Raw genomic sequence first — 6,652 nt, 5'->3', positions numbered from 1 at the left:
ATGTGGAGTAAAGGGCCTCTTTGAAAATATACTTGAACCAAAGTGTTGAGTGTGTGAAGGCAATGAGTGTGTGCTTCAGCTGTTTGACTTCCCTTGCAACTAACAGCTGAGTACTTCCTGTAAAGCTGAGCAGAGTATTCAAAGAGAAGTGATGGTGTTTTTGTGCTCAAAGATACTGTCTCTCGAGGTCTGTTTTCCTCTTTGGAGCCTATAGAATTCTATTTTCCCATTCCAGCTCTTAAATCTAGCCTGAGGTCACCCCATCTAGGTGGTAAGTGAGCTGGTAGGCATGTCTTTTGATTTAACTCTGTGACAAGAAGTGAATTTAGCTTCAGGATTGACACAGGCTGCTCATAAATATGCAAGCTATGTTTGCCCAAGGATGGCTGGGATTGTGATCCCCATTAAAGTCATCTTCCCCTCTGGATTGGAAGAATTTGGCCAACAACTCATTTAACTCTCTTGAGAGCCATTAGCAGTTGTACAAATAGAAGTCTCCCTTTTAAACTCCTCAGCCCCCTGATTTTTCAGTGGGGATTAATGCTGCTGGATTTTGTCCTTTTTGGTTCCATTCTTCAGCTGCTGGAAAGCTCTATAGGAGGACAGAGCCAGGCTCTGCTCAGTGATGTCCAGTGATAGGAGAAGGGGCAAGGGGTGCAAGCTGAAGCAGAGGAGGTTCCATGTAAACATAAGGAAAACCCTTTTCACTGTGAGGGTGACAGAGCCCTGGTGGAGGCTGCCCAGTGAGCTTGTGGAGCCTCCTCTGGAGGCATTCAAAACCTGCCTGGATGCATTCCTGTGTGACCTGCTCTAGGTGACCCTGCTCTGGTGTATTGGACTTGATCTTTTGAGGTCCCTTTTAACCCCTAACCATCTGTGATTCCTTAAGCCTGGCTTGGCAAATCTTCCTTTCATAGCTTTAGTTCAGATCCACACTGACTTGCCCCATTGGATACAGATCTAAACCTTTGAAGGGAGGTTGGATTCAGACTCAACAGTAGGGTTACTGCACATGTAATTAGTGCAAGTTTATTGTGCCACAGCTGACACCAGCTTAAATTTCACATTGACTTGGAGTGAAAATATGCTGCCTTGGAAGAGAATATTTGCATCTGATCACCAAGAGCTGTTGTATTTTAGTCAACAATTACTTATATTCCTGTATGAGGGAGATAAGTCACTGGGCTTATTAGGAGGCAGATATAGACAGATCTTAATCAGAAGGCTTCAAGGGTTATGAATGTTACATGAAAGGAACAATTCTGGCTGTACCCAGCACCACTTAACCCAACTGGAAATTAGTCATTCTGATTTGGATGATACTTGTGAAGAAGGAAATCAGGCTTGTCAATGCCCTTCATGCAATGAGAATGCCTTTTAGCTTGCAGCCAAGGTCTGGAAGATTTTTTGCAAGCAATTTTGTTCTTCATCAGCTCATGTCAAGCACTTCTTTTTTCCCCTTTGAAAAACAAGCAAAGAAGCTGTTTTCTTCTGCTATGCTTTTGGTGAACCTTTTTTCAGTGGGGGGGGTGTGGGGGTAGGGAACTATGCTCACTATGAGATCTCCTTTTTCTCCATTTTATATATATATATAATTGTTATTATTTTTAGAATAAACCAACCTTTATTTATTTAGAATAAACCAAACCAGGTTGGAAGAGACCTTCAAGATCATCGTGTCCAACCCATCAACCAATCCAACCCACCCAAACAGCTAACCCATGGCTGTATTTATCTATTTCTGGCTACATAGAATCCATAGAAAGTTAGGAAGAAGTTCTTCACAGAGATTTGGCCATTGGAATGTGCTGCCCAAGGAGGTGGTGGAGTCACCATCACTGGAGGCGTTTAAGAAGAGCCTGGCTGAGGCGCTTGGTGCCATGGTTTAGTTGATGAGATGGTGTTGGGTGATAGGTTGGACTCGATGATCTCAAAGGTCTTTTCCAACCTGGTTTATTCTGTATTCATTAGCTGGTGTTTAAACTGGTAGGTGAATTATTGGCTCTGAGAGGGCAGTGCTGAAACCCAAGATATGGTTTAGTCATTTGGCCAGTTGCAGAGCTGAAAACCTGCCTGAACACCGGAGGTATAACTCTCAGCCAGGCTTTCTTTTCTACAGGCTGGTTTGTTCTAATAAGCAACAAAAAGAAAAGGAAAAGAGGCTTGAAACTAAATGTCTTTGGGGTGCTAAACACCAAAGGTGAAGAGAGGAGCTTTATAATAATTCAAGAATGGCTTCATCCATGCAAGGCAAACTGATATCTTTCTGTAGATCTCATTCTGCACATTTTTCTGCTTCTTTCTCTTTAGTTCCTCTTTTTACAACCCTCTCTGGCTTCTTTGGGAGGGTGAACTGCATCTGCTGGTCATGAAACAAAATGCAGTGAAGCACAGGTTTTGAATTTAACAATATTTCTGTTCTGGGCCTTTATGAAAGGAATATTTCTGAGCTGTTGCTTGGCTAGGTTAAATGTTGAATTATGGACTAAGATTTGTAGGTACGCTCCAGCCAAAGAACTATTCCCCTCAGTGGGTTTTGCTCACTATGCTGTTACAAATCTGACAGCTTTGGTTTGTTGCCTACCTGGGCTAGGTTTCTGAATAGCTAAACACCAGGTCTCCCCTCAGCTGGGTAGCTCAAGAAAATGCTCTCTCCAGCTTCTCTCCTGTTTTTCATTGCATTCTCCTGGAGACAAGACAAAGAATAATAACCATTTCATGTGGCCCTCTTTTGGCAGCCCCTGTGAAAAAGAAGGGTGGTTGGGGTAGAGAATTAAATGAATAATGGAGATATCATTTGATAGGATGAAGAGCTCAAAGGAACTGGTGTAGGCAGAGCTGGCTGGTCATGCCTGGCTTCATGTTCTCAGCAAGGGGCACATCAGCATAAATGATAAGAGAAAGGTGAGAGGGGATCTTATCAACATCTATAAATGCCTGAGGGGCGGGGGTCAGGATGAAGGTGCCAGGCTCTTTCCAGTGGTGCCCAGTGGTAGGACAAGGAACAGTGGGTGCAAGCTGGAACACAGGAGGTCCTGCCTCAGCATGAGGAGACACTTCTGTATGGTGAGGGTGATGGAGCCCTAGAGCAGGCTGTCAGAGAGGCTGTGGAGTCTCCTTCTCTGGAGACTCTCAAATCCCTCCTAGATGTGTTACTGTGCGGCATGCCCTGGGTGATCCTCCTTTGGCGGGGGGTTTGGACTTGATCTGTGGAGGTCCCTTCCAACCCTTAACATTCTGTGACAAATGCAAAGAATCTTATGCTTGGAAAGTTCCTGTAGACATCTGTTGCAAGTCAGTGCTGTAGTTCACTCCAGGTTTCTTCAGTCATAGAATTCAGTCATGGTTCAGTACAAGACTCTTCTGACCCCTCCTGCAAAGGAGGGTGAAGGGGAAGAAGCACTGCTGTCTCTGCTAACACTGTCTGCCTATTGATGACAAATTAAATGCTCCAGCTCTGCAATGCTGAGCATCCATCCTGCTCGAAGGAGACTGTGGTTTGCTGCTCATGGCTATCTGTATCCATTAGCTGTGCCACAGGGCAGGAGGAAGGGAGCAAATGGTGTTCAGGCTTTCAAAGAACCAGCAGAGAAAATTTAATCTACCTGGAGAACACAATGTAATGCTTCCATTTCTTCTTGTCTTCCTTAACTAGTGTTCAATATGGGCCTGTGTTACTGCCAAGGAAAGGTGTGAATGTGCTACAGCTGCATTGAAAGCTAATGCTATGAGAGGGCGAGGCCAGCCAGCCAGTATAACAGAGCAGGGTCCTGGCTGTGTAATATGGCAGTGTCTTGCAAATTTCTTTTTAGTAAGTCCCTTGCTGATTGAGTGGCTGAGGCAGATATCTGGGGACCTCTATTTGCCCCCAGTGTAAGCTAAGGAACTGTGGTTTTCTTGGTGCTTTTTTCTTTTCTTTTTTTCCCCATTTGCATTCTGTCTACTAATGAACCTTAGTCGCCAGGAGGGGGTTGGTCTCCTCTCCCAGGCAACTAGCACCAGAACAAGAGGACATAGTTCCAAGCTGCACCAGGGGAAGCTTAGGCTGGAGGTGAGGAGAATGTTCTTCCCAGAGAGAGTTGTTAGCCAGTGGAATGTGCTGCCCAGGGAGGTGGTGGAGTCACTGTCCCTGGAGGTGTTCAAAAAAGGATTGAAGCCATGGTTTAGTTAATCATGAGGTGTTTAGGTAGTAGGTAATAGGTTGGACCTGATGATCTGTGAGGTCTTTTCCAACCTTATTGATTCTATGAAAACACTAGGAGAAGCAGCTGAGGTGGCACAAGTAAATGGCAATCTGAGTGCAAAGTAATGGCAGAGGGTTGTGACAGTAATGGCAAAGAGGGGCACAAGGCCCTTCCTTCTGCAGCAGTCTTTGCCTGCAGGCTCTAATTTCAGTGCTATTCTGGAATGGAAATACCTGCTTGTGTTTGCAAATCGTGTGCCTAGACTTCCAAACCCTTGTCATCTAGGTGTCTTTGTTGTCCAGATTATGTGAATCCTAAGGGTAAGAAAAGGAGATCTCGGTGTGTGAAGCTGTCACCCTGACACATTTCACACGGCATTCTGTAAATGCCACATTAACAATCAGGGATGATGTATCAACCAGAAGTATTCTCAGTGTGTGAATAGAGGGCCTCTCAAAGGACAAAAGATGGAGACTGTCACAGCACAGTCCCCAGGGCAATGTGCTTTCTAGTTTGGATACTGTCATCCCTTGGATCAATGGCACAATGCAAATATATATATATCATTTTTCTCCTCCACTTCCTGTTAATCAGAAGCAGTTGGGGCAGGTTAGAGAGGTGAGAAGTCCTCACTTAAAGTGGCTTCTGTGGAAGGTGCTGCCTGCTCTGCTGGGTTGTCAACCTTTACACTGTACTTCCAACTTCAGAAAACCACATAAGGGCAAAGTGATGATTTTGGTGTGTTTTTAAAGTACATTCCCCCTTAGGTAACTGCAGTTCAGGAACCTGAAGCACTGACAGAGTGAACTGATCATTTGGATCTTCAGATTCTTGTTTACGATCTCTGAGGTCTTTTCCAAGCTGGCTGATTCTATGATTTGAGTGGGATAAGAGAGTGAAAGGGAGATTTTGTGATAAATGAAGACTTAGAAGCCACAGTTTATTGCCATATATTTCTCAGAAGCCTCCTTTTATTTACTTTGTGAATTAGTGTGAAATTATTAGAGCCCAGGAAAAAATAAGGTTTTACCATCCAGTGTAGTTCTTCCCCTTCAGTGAGATGTAATTAATAACGCTCTTGGCTGAGTAGATGTCCTCTCTTGGATGAGGCAGAATAGTACAGCAGCGCTTTTGTTTGCTGTTCAGACAGTTCACAGATGATCCCAGGTGCTCTTATTGCTGCTCCCACTGGAATGTTTGTCAAAGTGAATCCCTGACAGCTTAGAAATGTGATGTGGAGGAGAGCATCTCTGCCTGATGCTGTCTGGGCACGGCCAGCAAAACGCAATCCCAGAAGTGAAAATGTGGCCAGAACGATGCTCTCATCTTTGTGTGACAGCTCCTTCAACTAGCTGCTGCAGACCTCCTGCCTGGCAAACTCCGACAGGGGCCTCTATCAGCCCCTCCTGAACGTCCAGGCATCAGATCAAGGTGGTGGTTGAAATATTCTTCACTTAGTCCCAAATGCCTCTGCCGCTGAAACACCAGCACCATGTTGCTGCTTCTCACAGGTGTCTCTCATCCAGGCAATGTTTAGACTCTGCAAGCCCTACATCCACATTTTGTCTAGGTCTTGGATCCTGTTTGAGGCAGTGGCCTTTTTATCTGCTGGTTTAAATAAAGCTGGTGTCGGGGTGCTAGCTTTAATTTCACTTCAACAATATCCTTTTACTCTGCCAGACGCCATGTGGCTCAGTCACAGGAACTGAGAGTGTCTCTGTGACTGTACTGCTCATGGATTCTTTTCCCAATCTTTCCCTCTCCCTACTTCACCAAATTGCTTTTCTTCACTTCCCAGAGCTTTCACAGACTTTTCTCCACTTATCTTACAGTCTGTATCAAATGTGATCAAAGTTCCTGCCCCCAATCAGCCCATAATGCTGGCCTTCATCACCTGCTCATTACATCTTCAATCACACATTTCTGCTGCTTTCTCCCAGGCAATCCCTTGCTCTTGGAGCAGCCCTCACACCATCAGCCCTCACACAGCAATGCCATTACCCTTCTTGAAGTCCACACTTTGTGCCCCCTTGCCTAATGATAATGGCTGGGTGCATGGAGGCTGTGTGCCACAGTGATCACACTGATCTCAAAGGTCCCCTGTAATTTTTTCCCTCTTTCTGCACATTCCTGTCATCTCTTTCCTTTGGATGGTGACCTCTATGGGGCCAAAGGGGTCTCTGTGCAAGGTGTGATGGTGGTGCAAAAGTAACAACTATAACACCTGAAGAACTTGGAAGGATGGAGAATATTCATGCTCATCTTCTTAACTTGAATTAAATCTGGTCCAAGTGAGGTTTCCCAGCTTAGGTACTTATTCAGCAGCTTTTCCCTGCCCTGTGGGCTCATGAGTTAATTATTTCTCTCTTTTACTCAATATTTTTTAGCAGAGATGGGAGTGCATTCAGTCACAAGAGCTACTAGAGCTACTTCACAGCTACCTACCTGCTTGCTGGCAGCATCTGTGC

This window comes from Melanerpes formicivorus, unplaced genomic scaffold (assembly GCF_026170545.1).
Source record: "Melanerpes formicivorus ecotype bairdi unplaced genomic scaffold, bMelFor1.0.p_v2 SCAF_10, whole genome shotgun sequence".
Lineage (NCBI taxonomy): Eukaryota > Metazoa > Chordata > Aves > Piciformes > Picidae > Melanerpes > Melanerpes formicivorus.
The sequence above is the reverse complement of the archived record's forward strand: the minus strand, read 5'-3'. Positions refer to the sequence as shown.